This window comes from Wyeomyia smithii, chromosome 2 (assembly GCF_029784165.1).
Source record: "Wyeomyia smithii strain HCP4-BCI-WySm-NY-G18 chromosome 2, ASM2978416v1, whole genome shotgun sequence".
Taxonomy (NCBI): Eukaryota; Metazoa; Arthropoda; class Insecta; order Diptera; family Culicidae; genus Wyeomyia; species Wyeomyia smithii.
This window is the reverse complement of record NC_073695.1, coordinates 275,409,389-275,426,896: the sequence shown is the minus strand read 5'-3', so window position 1 is coordinate 275,426,896 and position 17,508 is coordinate 275,409,389. Positions and strand designations below refer to the sequence as shown.

Here is a 17,508-nt window from a genome sequence, read left to right as displayed (position 1 = left end):
GAATTGTACTCGAACACAGCTTGCCTATATCTTGTCGTAAACGCAAAATTTGTAACTCAGAACTGTGACAATCTGTACCCAACGCCAGCTGGGATCTGAGTTCGATTTTAAACAAAACTGGCGTAGCATACTTTTCTTGGTTATTTACATACATCCTTACGATGTAACAAAGAAAACGAAGAAAAATGATCGAGAAAAAATTCATTCGTTGTAGTTCCCCAAAAGTGAAGATATTGAGTAAATGAGAATCCAGCGTGTTGGTATCGTAGAATCAAACAATGGTTTTGACGGAACGCTTGCGAAAATCTCCAATTTGAAAAGTGATAACTTTTCGAGACCAACGATAAAGTTCCAAATTGATTTTCAAACAACCTAAAATTAAACCGTCTTACGGTTGGCGTTAATAATAATTGCTTTCATGAGCATTCATTGCAATGCTACTTTCATTCTGGTTCTGCCGCTCTTTGCAATGAGTATTATCTAAGAAACGCGATCGCATATCAATGCATTGGCGCTTCTCCGATGAGTGTGCTGCACAAACCATAGACGAGTTGTTTAATCAATAGACTTGCAGTAATGTCATTTATATTTTACTTCAACAAATGGACTAATTTAGTAATGCAGTTCCGTGAAATGTTAAATTCATTTCACACTTGGGCAAGATGAACTTTGAACCAATTTTTGACTGGAACTTTTGTAAATCTACTTGAATGAAATTATATAAAACGAAAACATTTCTATTAACAGAGCCAATCAAACAGCCAGTTTATCACTAGATCGTACTACACATTTCGATCAATGAGTTGAATTAACTCCAACGTTTTTGCATATCGCAATTGATTCGTACACTCACGCTAGTTTAGAGGCGCATACTGGAGCCGGACGTCGATCACGTTGATAGTGTAAACAGTTATTACTGATTTGTAAGCAAGGTAAGATCACCCGATAAGACTAAAGCGGGAAGATGTCCTTCGGCTATTTACATGTCGATCGACACATTCTCGGCCTGTCAGTATAAAAATAGCTCATTAACATACCTCCGGTATCAGTTTGCGCGTTTCTTGGTTTCAGTGCTCGGAAAACATGCCTAATAAAAACGGGCTGCAGTTCGCGTGTCACACGTCTTCTAGAGCCACATTTTAAACATTTGGCTTGAGTATTCGCTAATCACTCCGTGCTGCACCAATTTACGAGGAATGCAGGAACGTGTCACTTAAGTTTAGCTTTTCACTCTCACTTTCATTCCAACTGTGTGCACACTTTAGCCGCGGAAAGTACCCGCATATTATAAATTGCCTAATGTTGTTGTTTTTGTTATTACCATTGCGGTCTGCTGGGAACGTCCAACTGAGCAATACTAGCCGATCGGCACTAAATTAAGCATAGATCCACGCCGAAAGAAAAATGAAACAGGTTATTGTAACTTTTTCTTTCGATTACACTTGATCTCCTCTGTGACGAAAGAGGGTAAACAACCCGCTCTAGCGTCCACGGCACACAGAAGACAGCAGCAGCAACGACCACCACGGTAACTATTGGAGACACCTTAAAGCACAGACCGTTGTTGCACAACGATCGTTTTCACCGAGCGCGCGCGCACTTGCTCCTATGACGGTCGTCGGGAGTATGTAACGATCGCTAGCCGAACAACATGTGCACTGGCGTGCTACGATCAGACTCTGTCTACCGTTTGCTACTGTTCTCCTATGTTCTGCTTCCTACCGTATTTATAAATTCACGACTTTAGCAATGATATTGCCGATTATAACACAAACGCCCCACAACCCCACATTGGCTCTTCACTCTTGCCTACCACGAGGATGAGTATGAGGTTCCTGTAGAGTTCGATCTGGAATTTATATTTTACTTACAGGGTAATGTTAGCAAATGTTAGCTAGACCGACTATCGAGTCGATCGTGAATTATTTTGGGCTCAGTATAGCTCCACCTCTCCTTTGTTTGTGGAAGAACATCATTTTTTTTTTTGAAGATTCACCGCTCGCTTCTCACTTCCGCGTGTGTTTTCAGGGTGGCGAGAGATCTGTGAACTGTATTCGCAGGTTTGTTTGACTTACCGGACCGGAAAAAAGCATATTGATCGTTTATTTGCAATGATTCATCATGATTTGCCGTATGTAAGTGCCATACTGTGCAATTTCGGCCGTGATATGGAACTTTTTTTCTGCTTACTGCATCGTGCTTCAGCCGTATAAACTTTAAAACTTCTTAAACTTTTCACTTACTCTATCGCGCGGAAATTCACAATAGCTTACAAACAATCGGTACAATCATTGAAATGCAATCAAAGTCAGATGATGCCATTCGATAATCCAGCTGTCATAAACGATACCAATTTGCATTGTGTTTACACAATTGGTTTCTTCTAAATCAGTGATGCCATGATTACTTTTATGATCATCCCGTTACCGTATCAATAAATTTTCGAATCGACTTAGGTCGGAGTCATTCGAAACACAGTTCGCGCCAATTATGCTTATAGCTGACTAAGGTATTGAGAGTTTGAATGCAATTTTAAAGACTGATTTCTCTCCACGGGGAATAATGGTTTGAAAAAGTAAAATTTAATGTGCTGTAGGCCTTGCCTAACAGAGGAGATCATCTTAGTTGAAGTGTTTTCAACGGTGGGTTAATCCGATAAGCTCCAAAGTCCCAGTCACTTCGATGAACTGAAACCCGTTCTTGAAATGAATTCTGCAGCCGAGTTGATTGCCGTTGTTTTGGGTGATCGAAAACACATGACGTGAAGCTTTTGAGACTGCCATCGAGAGGTGAATTGGTCTGCTTGGCGATTGAGTTGTGTTGTGTTTTCAATTTACGGAAGTGGCTTCGAACTTTGACGCAATTAAAAGTTCTGAAGGGGTGTTCCATGATGAATGTGGAACATATATTAAATTTTAAAATTGATTTGTCTCGGCATTATTCTGACAGATCGCTGTATCTTTCAGCTGATCTTGATTAATCGCCGGCGACATTTCGTTTCCATTGAAAATTGTCTATGAGGCAGCAGTTGTGTGAACAGCTATTTTAATTGCTATCAGATTCCATTTACTAAAAAAAAATTAGAATTTGAAAGAAAAAAAAACATGAATAATTAAAGCTAAATTCGGAACGAAAAGTCTGTTTCACCTTAGTTATGAATGTTATTTCTTTGATATAGACCATTTTACGAACTGACAGGTGTCACGGATCCTGCTGATATTGATGCTGCTTTCACGTGCGTTATGTCAACGTTTCCGAGTTTTCTGTCAAAATTTCATTCATGAATTGAGTTCAGAAACGTCTCATAAAATGGTCTATTGCTACTTCGTGCCACGATCGAAGCAACCGATGGCCAAAATCAGAGGTCAAGAGCTTTCATTCGTGCAGTTTTATGATTAGTTTCTAAAATGTTGCTAGACATTATTTCGCTGGCCTTCAATTCAATTCAATTTCACATTCTCATAGGACCATATGAGCTGCTACAGTTTTGTTTCGTACAATGTCCGATAATATGAAAATTGCAGGAAAAATGGAAGAATTGGTATTCAACATGTGGATTTATCAATGCTTGGTGTAGTGTTATTTTAGATGAAATTATCACCTAAGCAAAAGTATCTAGGCGTTACGATGCGCGGCCTTAGAGGGGTATTGGAACCAGAAAGCGACCAACGGAATAAAAATTATGCTGGTGAGATCAATTTTTTAACCGTCGATTCAAGCATGTCAACCACGTGTTGAGTTGATAAAATAAATTCTTTTTCATTTCAGAGTACTGTCGAGTTTTGTATTTTGGACGTTCAGTTATTCAAATGCACAAAAACCTAAAATTGTTTTCGATTGATTGTGCTGTTCTACTGGCCTTGTTGAAGTCCTTACATAACAGCGTTCCGCTAGCGATCCAAACATCAAGTTTTTTAGTGCAGAAAGCTTTATAGAGCAATTATGTATTATGTGTCAACAGCTTAAGTAAGAATTGATCAATTATGGATAATTTGTTATCACTCGATGCCTAAAAGGCATGTGCCAAAAGCCCCAAGTCCCTGGTCGTTCCGACTGGGAAATGTATCCCCAGCCCGTCACAGTCCTTAGCTAGAGCGCGGGTGACCTCGTCGGGGGAGCTCAACCGCGGAGAGGTGTTCTCGTCGGCTTTACTCGTCGTCGGATTAATCTGCGGCATTTTTAAAATTGAAGTTAAACGAATCGTTCATCGAAGAATCCGACAGATTGGTAAAATGAATGCGTGATTGTTTTAAAAGCAACCAACTTTCTTTGATCAATTATGATGCAGAATAAGTTGCTCCTCAATTTTCACAAGTGAAGTGAAGTACACTTTGTTCAATATACTCGAATACGAGTGTTTATCTTTCCGTACGAATTCATGTACCTGGGCTCAGAACGTGGAGCGATACAAACAGAAACAGCAAACCTAACTTTTCCAGCTAAAAATCTCCGCCAGGAGGAGGAAGAGGAGTGCGGAGAACTTCAACGCATCCCGCAAAGGCTTTGTCCCGCGAGCCGAAATGTGCAGGGATAAGGGGCCATTCACATACCACGTGGACAGGTTTTAAACGATTTCGAAATTTTATTCCGTAACCGTGAACGATGCGCACGATCTATTATTCATCTGAGTATAACGGCACGTTACTAGGACGAAAATCTAGTGTATCTGAAAGAGTGCTGCGATCATTGGAAGTGAAAATTGAAAATGATTGGCTGTAATTTTCGAAGAATTTTGCTGGGGAAAATGACTTTTATCAGCACTGGTTGTGTGAGGATGTCGGGTAGTCCATCCGACCCATTCGGATCCCGCAGGGGACTTTAACAAGGTGATGCACAGTGGGGCGACTCCATACAAAGGCTAGCCAAGCAAAAAAAGTGTCGATAAATGTGACAAAAACTTGGTATTTACATAGTTTTGGGGCGCTGAACAAGAATTTGGCATCCATTTTTTGTTTGGGGCCGTCCACAAAGTACGAAAGCCAATTTTAATATTTTTTTGGCCTTTTTTTCCTTTTTTATAGAATTATATTATCTTTGACCACAAGTAGTGCCACCGGGCGTCGTTCCCATTAAAAAAAAAATAATAAAAAACGTAATTTATGGACGACCCCTCGAACTAAACAAATTTTGCCTAAATATATATTTATATATTTTTTTAATAAACTAAAACAACATAAGTAATACAAACTAATTACGAATTGAAAAAATCATCAACAGCATCATTATCTTTCGCTGTGATCGCTTAAATCTCGTGTTGAATTGTTTCTAGAAAATTCGAAGTTCATTATACTTATCAGCAGGAAGATGTCTTTCGCTGCAATTTTCGTTTCTTCTAGTAATTTTCGATGTTTCATTGTTTCATATATATGTTATCTTCCTAATCCGGTTTCTATGGTTTTTTTTTCTAAGGGGGGGATTTGTAAGTAGCTTAAGTATTTATGATAAATATTAGTAAATAATGAGTATGTGAGTCCAATGACTTCTCAACACTGTTAAAAATTTGTAATTTTAATTGTTAGGATTTGTTTGCTTTCGCAATTAGGACTCATCATTCGTAGGGATTTAAACCTACTTGTCAGAAAAGGGGAAGTAAACTTACAACTAACTTAATTGCTAACTTATTGGCTATAAAGAGAGCTTATCGTAGCAATTGAGGATTGCAACGATTTTTGTCGAAAATTGTTAATAATTTTATTTGACATAGCTTCTAATGGTTCAACACCAGTAAGTCTATGTAATTTGTGTCATCGCAGAACAATGACTTTGTGCATCCTGGAGGCAAATCAGGAAGATCTGAAGTTAATATGTTGTACAGGACTGGACCCAAGACTGAACCTCGGTTTCTATGGTTGAAAGAGGACATTTAAATACATGTATAACACCATGAATTGACAACTTACTAGACATTAAATTAGGTGGTGCCGCTGAAGTTGAAGGCTCCATAATAAAATTCAACGAATTTATGAATTTGAAAACTAAGATACTGGAATGACACAACGTTCTAAATGAATACGAAAAGATGCGGAGGGCGACGACTGTTCTTTGTTTTTTTCTCATAAAGCAAAATGTGTGTTTTACTTTTGTATGCAAACGAGTGCGAAGCAAAAGCAATCTTCAAACGGGCTATTGTTGGCCGGAGTTTGATGGTATGAATTTGCTGCTAATATTTGACACTCCAATCAGTTTAACGAATTTCATGATCATAAATTGAAAAGATGTGAATGTTTTTAGTATTGTGTTAAACTTGCAGAAAGTGATAAAGTTTGAGATAATTAAAATTTCAGATTTGTTTACTGCTTTCTTGTTTAACACTTATTTTATAACTTTCCATTGATAAATTTTGTGATTTTTGCCCAAATTTATATTTTATCCTTACGGATTGAGTACGATATCATAAATTTTCATTAGTGGGGTATCATGGTTATGATTAAAATTAATCCTGGATGAAATTTCAACTTCAAAAATAAAAACTAAAAAAATCTGCTATCGCTTTTTTCACTAAAGTGACAATTTGCGCAGTTTTGCGCAGCAGCGGACAGTATGCATTTGAAAGCTTACGTTTTTACCTAAATTTTGAATGCAGTCACAACCGTGGAAAACTGCGGCCTACTATAACCAAATTTTATAATATCTAATGAAAAGGGTTTGTTTTGCACAATATTTACAACAACTTTTCCTTTGACGTCAAAAAAATCCAAGCTATCATTGAAGCTACAGAACGTTTCAAAGTAATATACTTATTTTCAATAAAAAGACAAAAACCGTCAGTTCGCCAAGCTTTGAATAGTCATAAAAAATTCAGATTTTATGATATTGCGCCCAAATTTTGGATTTAGACACTTGAATGTTATAGCAATAAAGGAAAAATATTATGAAACAGCTAACGAAAAAAATTTTTTTTGGCTGATGGCCAGCGATCCCCCACTGTGTGATGGTCTTTTCTGCCTATTGTTCAATATTGCGCTAGAAGGTGTTGCGGGACGAGCAGAAATAGATACGCGGGTACGATTTTCGTTAAATCCGGTCAATTAATCTGCTTTGCGGATGACGTGGACAATTTCGGCAGAACATTTGAGGCGGTGGTAGATCAGTACACCAGACTAAAATGTAAGGCAGAGAATATTGGATGGATGATAAATACGTCCAAAACGAAGTACATGCTAGCGGGTGGTGCTCGGCGCGACAGAGCCACCTAGGAAGTGTTGTGACAATCGACGGTGATGATTTCGAGGCAGTCGACGAGTTCGTGTATCTTGGCTTAATGGTGACTGTGAACAACGATACCAGTCGTGAGATTAGGATACAAATTATCAGCGGGAGTCGCAAAGCGCACCTTGTACAAAACGCTTATTAGACCGGTTGTTCTCTACATGACTGAGGCGTGGACATTACTTGAAGAGAACCTACGAGCGCTCGGAGTATTCGAACGACGGGTGCTAAGAACCATCTTTGGCAGTGTGTAGGAGAGCGGGGTGTGGAGGCTCGCGTAACTCTACGGTGAACCCAGCATCCAGAAAGTGGCCAAAGCTGGTCGGATACGTTTGGCAGGGCACGTTGCGAGAACGACGGACAACTACCCTGCAAAATTGGCTTTCACCTCGAATCCGGTTGGCACCAGATGAAGAGGAGCGCAAAGAGCAAGGTGGATAGACCACGAGCATGATCTGGCAAGTGCGGTGTGTGCGCGGGATTGTAGGCGGGCAGCCATGGACCATTAGAGTTGGCGGAACTATGTTATCCAGGCCATCCAAGTAAGTTATTATGACAGCATACTTTGGTCTCCGGAGGACGCTCCGATCGAGTAGAATTCGCCGCCGCACCAAGCTGACCATCTGAAAGATGTTGGTCAGACCGGTAGTCCTCCACGGCCATGAGACATGGACTATGCTTGTGGAGCACCAACACGCCCTTGCAGTCTTTGAGCGGAAGGTGTTGCGTACCATCTTCGGTGGACAGCAGATGGAGAACGGAACATGGAGAAGGCGAATGAACCAACTGAAGATTGGCACGTTATAGTAGGCTGGGCATGTCGTAAAGATGTCGGACGACAACCAAGTAAAGATGGATCTTGAAACCAATCCATAAGGGGCGAGACAGAAGATCAGGTGGAACCTCCGGACCCTACGCAAACCGCAGAGCTAGCGAACTGCAGTCATGTACCGAGCGGAATGGAGACGACTCTTACCTATAGTAAAAACCATACTACGGCTTGGGACTGTTTGTTAAGGTAACTAAGTTTTTCCCGTGCTGGTTGTCTGTTAGTTGTTTTGTTTTTTATCCGCGATGAAGCAATGCCCTTGCACAATACTCCAACATCTTATTCGTGTGGGATTGAGCAAGATTTCGTTAGAAAACTCATCATTATTAGAAATCTTTTTTGGAGGACCGTAGAAGATCCAGTCTGCCGCGATCTGCAAGTTATGAGAGCGCGTATCCGGCGAAAAAAGGCAACGTGCAGCTCAAAAACATCACCGATCTGAATCTATCTATTGAATCTGTCCAATATTTTGGCAACTTTCACAGCATTTTAATTGAGAAACTGTTTATCCTGGAGCAGCCACACAATGTACAAAATGATTGATTGTTGGCAGCAGCAAGAGACAATACTTCAGTGTCCTTATTCTGGATTTTCTGGAGAAAAATGAAAGGCCGTCAAGCTCCCCAGATATGAACCTAATACTTTTTTGTCTGGGTCCTTGCAGATTATTGATTTTCCAACTTGGAACAATTTTAAGCAGTTATCCAGAAAATCTGGGATGGAATATCCTTGGAATCCACGCGTGCCACCTGCGACAACTTCGAAAAGCGTTTGAAATTGGTAAAGATAACTGAAGGAAGAAATGGTGAGCTCAAAATTCCCACGGCAGTTTTTATTGGGATTCTTTAGCGACCTTTCAATTGGACACGTTGATTTTGATTGAAAAAAAAAACGTATTTCTCAGGTAAAGAGATTTCCACATGTGACGGATATGCGGTTACGGGCAGTTAATGCTTTACATTATCCGTCAATAAGATTATTCAATGTAGCGTGCAAAATCGGTAAAATGAGTATCATGCATCTTTGCATGAAACCATTACTCTACTGCCCATTGACACTCCTATGAGCAGCCTGCACGCCTGCCAGCTGTGCTATTATGCCTTAGTTTGCTCAATTGTGGTGGATGGAAGGTTTTCAACCAAGTTTGAATGAGATATGGTTGAGCTTCATGACGATAGCGGCTTACATAATTAAGTCTTTTTTTTGTACCAAGAACAGGAAAGAGCTTTTGTCGAATCATCATACGCACTTGTGCGAAACATTCAGAAAAGACACACATAATACGTATTAGATGGTTTTGAACTTTGTGATAGAACTAAACAACTCTGATTCTATACCTTTTGCAATACTTGCAGTTACAAAATAAGTTTCTAATGCATAACAAACGCTGAGCTATAAACTGTTTTTAATTATTCAAAAACCATTGAAGTAGAAATGGAGAATGAACAATAACTAGGTGCGAAATGGTTTGAAAATAAAGATCAAAGAGTTAGGTTTTCGCGCTCTATTGCGCTTTTATAGCTTAATATTTGTCAGCACCGTTCTAGAGGCAGTTTGGGGTTTTTATGACGATAATATGTGCTCAGAATAGAGTAAAAAATATCCTTGACCTGATCCGTAACCCTCAAAATATCAGCTTACATTAACTAAACATAACTCAAACTGACTCAACTTGAAAGTACCAATCACAGAATCACGAGCTGCAGCACCTAGCAAGCGCTGCTTTTTTTCAGATTTGTAAATGAACTTTACGAAGAACTGCCGATACACAGACCAGTGGATAGATCTTGAATGTTATCTAACTGGTTACCGATTCTCAGCACAGCGTCGTCCAGGTAAACTTTTGTCCCAGGTCATTCGAAGTGCCTACGTATGTACGTATTGATCGTACGTTGACTGCATTGCATTCAGTTGCTGCAATTGTGAGCTAATGTAAGTCCAACTATCGGCACGCAATTGGAACTAAATAATGTACGGTCAACGCTCGGTTATGTGCACGGCAGTCAATCCTGGGGTATATTCGAGCTCATGTTTATGTACAATTATGCAGCACAAACCAACTACAGAGAAGAAGGTAAACGAATTAATGGCAAATCGAGAACCCACGGAGTGGCGCACGAAACGATCAGCTTAATTTTCAACAATATTTTGTTAGAGCACACAAAAAATCAAAAACTTGTTTATACCTGGATTCACGTAATAATCGGCTACTGATGGTAATAAATTCGCATTTCGATGACTCTCGATTCCGGCAAGATTTCGGCTGGGGCTGCGTTTGGCGCGCAATGTTTACGTCAAAGTGAATCAATTAGTTCGATTGGTACACTTCTAAGCAACTCACGTCGAAACACTTTGTATCAATTGCGCTGTAAACATTGTATGGTATTGCTCAGCATTTTTTGCATTCTCTTCGCGGCACTCTGGAACCTGAAGCTGGCTCTGCACACAGCCAAGCCCCGATTTCGGAATTTCTTTTTCCACTAACTTTCACCTTTCGAGCAGCAGCTCTACACGATTTAACACTTTCTTGGAGTTACACGTTAAGTTGTTCCCAGCCAAACTTGCATCCTAGGTGCTTAAACTGACAGCTGGTAAGCTTCGAACTAGAAGATAATGTGGACGGTGTTCACAAAAATTTATATTCACACACAGACTTCACAGACACGCTCGAGTAATTATTTGCGAGAGACTTCGATCGTAGAAAAAACCCACTGATGTTGTTGATCAGACCTGATCGCGGGGCTGGGATAGCCAGGTGGGTGGCTCTGCTATCGTATGGTGAAAATCTAAACCAGATCGTGGGTGCGTGTATGTGTGTGCCTGAGCACCTCGATCTGAGATATTTTTATCTTCAACCAAACGGCAAGCTGGAGAAAAACAAACACAAAAAATAAACTCCAAATTTATGTTACATTAAGCATCGAACGAGAGGAAGAGTGAAAAAATAACAATCTCGAATTTTGCAATCACTTTAAATTGAATAATTCCATCGAAAAGGTATTTAAGTACCCGCGCATTGCTACCACTTGCGATAATGAAACCGAAATTTGTAAGCAACAGAGAGAAACAAAAAAAATCAATTACCCGCGTGTAATCTGGCCAACGGTCGCTGCAGAACTGAGAGCGTCATTCGCGACGCTTGAAAAACAGCTCACTCATCGGCGCACACCGGCTGAAACTGTCGGGATTCGCTGAGCCGCGAGCGTTCGATGTCGTCAAATGAAAATGCACGGAAAACCCCGATAGAGAGTAAATAGAAACGACTGTGCGCTCGATCGACCAACAACAAAAGCGAAACATTAGACGGTAGAGAGCAGAGCAGCTGAGATTTTTCATCGACAAATCGATCAAATCGATTCGGAACCATAGAACGGGTTTTATACTGTTGTAGCTCCGGCGATCACGTTACGGTAGGTTATGGTTTAATGGCAGAGAAAGATGCCATGCAATACCAACCACAGCAGGCCGGCACGGTTGCATTGAAGGCCCACCAGTGTGGTGTGGCGAGTTTCCTCAGCGAGGTTGAAAGTTCAGAGACCCAACTTTGTCGTTGTAGGTGACCAACAGCACACGGTGGTTGTTACAACATCATCGGTACGGCATGGGGAAGGAGACAACAGTAGTTTGTGAAATGTTAGGTTAGAATATACATAGTAGGATTTTTCTTTCTAATCAATATTTTTTTTTAATCGTAATCGATATTTTTAGCGTGTGACAAAACAGTTTGTTTTTGCTTTTCAGTATGGATCTTTCGGAAAAGGAAAGAATACTAACCACTTTCTAAATTCATTAGATGAAAACAGCCATTTCAATTAAAATTGTTATTCTAAAATGATACAGTCAAGTGATCAACATAGGAACGAGTTAAGTTCAGGTTCTGGTTTAGTTTTCATATCGCGGAGGCCTTCAAAGTCCGTTTCTAGTGTGAGCGATCTTATAATTTTTTAATGTAATATAACATTTCTGTTAGTAGTAAGCCATGAATTGATTCTTTTAATAAACCTTCACTTCACTCTAATTGATCTGCGTAGTAACCGAAACAACAACAGCGAAAAGTTTTTCACACGCTGTGAGAAGTTAAAAAATTCAATTTAATTGGATGTTGGTGGTGTTAGATATTAAACGGAGGAAGGATTGGTTCCAGGTTTCCTGCGGCGGCTAGAATTACCTTATCAGCGACAGAACGACTTCGTGGACAGGGACCATCCACCCCACGTGGACATATTTTTAACGATTATTAACCCCCCGTGGACGATTCTGTGCCGAACACGCATCAGTACTGGACGTGTTTGGTGATCGGTCCGATAGAGTATAAAACAAAAGACGTGTGAACAAGTGTTGGCATTGTTTGCCTGGTCGAGTGAAATAAATCCGGGTTCAAGGTCGTTCCTTTGTGCAACTGTTTCGCATCGTGACTGCCAGCTGGTGCGTAAGCCGATTTGGCTGCTGGCTGGATTGTGCTACAGCAGTGGACGAGACACAAACGAGGAAAAAGAAGAAGCCATCAGTGTCAGCGAGTCGTATCGCTGTGTGGAGTGATCTCACACCTGGCTCGCTGCTGGTGGCTGTTTGGTGCTGCTGTATTGGTGCTGCTGGCTGTAACGGCTGCTACTTCGAACGATCGGACAACCAACCTTACTGGAAGGGAGAAATAAAAAGGTACGTGTTCTTGTCAGCGCTAGTGCGCTAAACATAGCGCGATGGATGTAGATCCCTCGCCTCCCGCGCCACCATCCCCGAACCCCTCTGACCCTGACCCTTCTGTTACCCCCTCCCCTGTTCATTCTTCAGTCCCCCCTCGCCCCAGGCTTTACCCAGACGGAGCCCAGGGCAGCTATACTGTTTATTTTCGGCCAAAGGCAGGACCGAAATCGAAAAAGTTGAACCTCTTGCAGATTTCTAAAGACCTGACGAAGGAGTACAAGGGCGTGACCGAAATTTCCAAGGTCCGGCCTAACAAGCTCCGTGTCGTGGTCGGTAACCTGAAAGAGGCCAACGATATAGCTTGCTCTGAGCTCTTCACACGCGAGTATCGCGTTTACATACCCGCACGAGACGTGGAGATCGACGGTGTCATAACCGATTCGAGTCTGTCCGTCGAGTGTATACTGCAAAGTGCCAAAGGGTGCTTTAAGAACAAAACGTGTCCCGAAGTAAAGGTGCTCGACTGCAAGCAATTGCGGTCAGCATCGATCATCGGTGGCAAAACAGTATACACTCCGTCAGACTCGTTTCGAGTTACGTTCGCCGGGTCTGCACTACCAAGCCACGTCTCGATCCACCGGGTTCGTCTCCCTGTGAGGCTCTACGTGCCCCGCGTCATGAACTGCCTGAATTGCAAGCAGTTAGGCCATACAGCCGCCTACTGCTGCAATAAGGCACGTTGTGGCAAGTGTGGGGAGTCTCATGCGGAAGATTCTTGCAGTGTTAACGCTGAAAAGTGTATTCACTGCGGAGAAAATCTGCATGAGCTCTCGACATGTGCGGTGTACATGCAGCGCAGGGATAAAATAAAACGGTCTCTCAAAGAGCGTTCAAAGCGTTCCTACGCTGACATGCTGAAGAAGACCGTTACCACTTCTCCCGTTACTTCGAACCCCTTCGATCTGTTGCCCTCTGAGGAAACCGATTCTGACGATTCACCAGCGGGAGCATCTTACGCCAATCCTGGGGAGTCTAGAAAGAGGAAAAGTGTTTCCTCTCCTAAACTTCCCAGAAAAGGTCCTAAGATTTCTCAAAGTGAAATGAAGGTTACAAACAAACCAAACAGTGCTGCGGAAAAACCGAAGCAAACTCCTCCTGGGCTGGCAAATTTAAAGTCCCAGAAGGAGTTCCCAGCACTGCCAGGAACATCTAAAACCCCAGTTGCTCCTTTTACACTCCCAGTTGATGAAACAAACTCTGGATTAGTGAAATTTTCTGACATTGTGGACTGGATTTTTGAAACTTTCAATGTACCCGATCCAATTAAAATTTTTCTTACAGCATTCCTCCCAACAGTTAGATCATTTTTGAAGCAGTTGACTGCCCAATGGCCTCTCCTTGCAGCGATTGTATCCTTCGATGCCTAATTCAACTGCGTATATGAAGGATTCTATCTCTGTCTTACAGTGGAATTGTAGAAGTATTTTACCAAAAATTGATTCGTTTAAAGTTTTGATAAATAAAAACAAATGCGATGCATTTTCCCTTTGTGAAACTTGGCTTACTTCAAATATTGATCTCAACTTCCATGATTTTAATATTATTCGCCTTGATCGAGACACCCCATATGGAGGAGTACTTTTAGGGATTAAAAAGTGCTATTCTTTCTATCGTATTAACCTCCCCTCGATTCCAGGCATCGAAGTTGTCGCATGTCAAATGACAATACAAGGTAAAGAGCTTTGTATTGCCTCAATATATATTCCCCCCAGAGCACAGGTTGGGCAACGGCTGCTCTTTGATTTAATAGAACTTCTTCCCTCGCCACGTTTGATTTTGGGAGACTTCAACTCTCATGGCGTGGCTTGGGGTTCCCCATACAATGATAACCGCTCCTCTTTAATCTATAACCTTTGCGATGACTTCGACATGACTATTTTAAACAACGGTGAAATGACACGTATCCCGAAACCTCCAGCGCGCCCAAGCGCTTTGGATCTATCCTTATGTTCGACGTCGCTACGGTTGGATTGCACATGGAAGGTAATCCTCGATCCTCACGGTAGCGACCATCTGCCTATTCTTATTTCAATTACTAACGGGTCAACTCGCATGCGACCAATTGACATTCCGTATGACCTCACACGAAATGTCGATTGGAAGTTATACGAGGAAATGATTCCAAAAGCGGTCGAGTCGATTCAACATCATCCACCACTTGAAGAATACAACCTCCTCGCGGGCTTGATTCTCAACGCCGCGTTGCAAGCCCAAACGAAGAAATATCCCGGCGTAACGATCAAAGAACGGCCTCCCACTCCGTGGTGGGACAAAGAGTGCTCCGATGTCTACACGCAAAGATCCGACGCGTTTAAGGCCTACCAGACGGGAGGTATACCTGGCGACTATTTACGGTATTCGGAGCTTGATACCAAGCTTAAAAGCTTGGCTAAAGCAAAGAAACGTGGATATTGGCGTCGGTTCGTGAACGAGACGTCGAGGGAGACATCGATGAGCACTCTTTGGAACACAGCCCGAAGAATGCGGAATCGCGTAACGGTCAACGAAAGCGAGGAGTCTTCAAGTAGGTGGATATTTGATTTTGCCAGGAAAGTATGTCCGGACTCTGTTCCTGAGCAAAATATTGTTCGCGATGCGTCTCCGGGCCACGACGCGATAGAATCACCTTTTACGATGGCAGAACTTTCAGTTGCCCTCCTGTCCTGTAACAATAACGCGCCTGGATTAGATAGAATCAAATTCAACTTGTTGAAGAATCTACCCGGCAATGCCAAGAGGCGCTTGTTGAACTTGTTCAATAAGTTCCTGGAGCAAAACATTGTACCGCAGGATTGGAGGCAAGTGAAGGTGATCGCCATCCAAAAACCAGGGAAACCAGCTTCTAATCACAACTCTTATAGGCCGATTGCATTGCTATCCTGTATCCGGAAATTGATGGAAAAAATGATACTCCGTCGTTTAGACCACTGGGTCGAATCAAATGGTCTACTATCAGAAACTCAATTTGGCTTCCGCCGTGCCAAAGGGACGAATGATTGTCTTGCGTTGCTTTCAACAGATATTCAGCTGGCGTATGCTCGTAAAGAACAAATGGCGTCTGCGTTCTTGGACATTAAGGGGGCTTTTGATTCCGTTTCTATTGACATTCTTTCGGGTAAACTTCACCGACAAGGATTTTCTCCAATTTTGAACAATTTTTTGCACAACTTGTTGTCCGAAAAGCACATGCATTTTACGCATGGCGATTTGGCAACTTTTCGCATTAGCTACATGGGTCTTCCCCAGGGCTCATGTTTAAGCCCCCTTCTTTACAACTTTTATGTAAATGACATCGACGAATGTCTGGCAAATTCATGCACGATAAGACAACTTGCAGACGACAGTGTAATCTCTGTTACAGGAGCCAAAGCTGCCGATTTGCAAGGACCATTGCAAGATACCTTGGACAATTTGTCTGCTTGGGCTTTACAGCTAGGTATCGAATTCTCTCCGGAGAAGACTGAGATAGTAGTTTTTTCTAGGAAGCATGAACCTGCTCAGCTTCAAACACAATTAATGGGTAAAACGATTTCTCAGGTTTTGGTACACAAATATCTTGGTGTCTGGTTCGACTCTAAAGGCACCTGGGGTTGTCACGTGAGGTATCTGATGAAAAAATGTCAACAAAGAGTGAATTTTCTTCGTACAATAACCGGACAATGGTGGGGAGCCCATCCAGGAGACCTTATAAGGCTTTACCAAACAACGATATTGTCTGTTATTGAATACGGGTGTTTCTGCTTCCGCTCCGCAGCAAACACACATTTGATCAAACTGGAGCGAATACAATATCGTTGTTTGCGTATCGCCTTAGGTTGCATGCAGTCGACCCATACGATGAGTTTGGAGGTTTTAGCTGGAGTACTACCATTGAAAAACCGCTTCTGGAGCCTGTCTTCTCGTATTCTAATCAAATGTGAGGTCTTGAACCGTCCCGTGATTGAAAATTTTGAAAGGTTAATCGAACTTAATTCTCAAACCCGTTTTATGACATTGTATTTCAATCACATGTCCCAAAATATTAACCCTTCTTCGAATATTCCAAATCGTGTCGACTTATCAAATACTTCTGATTCTACTGTGTTTTTCGATACATCCATGATAGAAGAAACTCGTGGAATCCCGGATCATTTACGCGTGCAGCAGATCCCTAAAATTTTTTCCAATAAATATCGAAACATCAACTGCGACAATATGTACTACACTGACGGATCACTTCTTGATGGGTCCACTGGCTTCGGTATCTTCAATAACAATTTAACCGTCTCCCATAAGCTCGATAATCCTGCTTCTGTTTACGTCGCAGAATTAGCTGCAATTCAGTACACCCTAGGGATTATCGAAAAAATGCCCACGGACCATTATTTCATCTTTACGGACAGTCTCAGTTCCATTGAGGCTCTCCGATCGATGAAAGATGTTAAGCACTCTCCGTATTTCCTGGGGAAAATACGGGAACATCTGAGTGCTTTATCCGAAAAATCTACTCAGATTACCTTAGCGTGGGTCCCTTCTCACTGCTCGATACCGGGTAATGAGAAAGCGGACTCTTTGGCTAAGGTGGGCGCAACAAACGGTGATATTTATGAAAGACCAATTGCCTTTAATGAATTTTTCGCACTTGTACGTCAGAATACGATCATCAGTTGGCAAAATGCTTGGACCAGAGGGGAATTGGGAAGGTGGTTACATTCCATAATCCCCAAAGTATCGACGAACCCGTGGTTCAAGGGGTTGGATGTAGGTCGGGATTTCATTTGCGTGAT

At 41.8% G+C, this 17,508-nt stretch overlaps 1 protein-coding gene across 4 annotated transcripts in view; it reads right to left on the bottom strand.

The window, feature by feature from the left end:
- Positions 1-11,156, bottom strand: part of LOC129721681 (ATP-binding cassette sub-family A member 13) — a 42,136-nt gene extending 30,980 nt beyond the window's left edge. The window contains exons 1-2 of one of the 4 annotated variants that reach the window (XM_055674543.1): positions 11,123-11,156; positions 10,225-10,905 (exon numbers count right to left, since the gene is read on the bottom strand). The gene's annotated coding sequence lies outside the window, so the exon portion shown is untranslated. Of the gene's footprint in view, positions 1-1,037; positions 1,738-2,075; positions 2,259-10,224; positions 10,906-11,047; positions 11,063-11,122 lie in introns of those variants that run through there. The other 3 variants (XM_055674546.1, XM_055674547.1, XM_055674544.1) reach the window with 3 other exon arrangements.
- Positions 11,157-17,508: the final 6,352 nt, after the last annotated feature.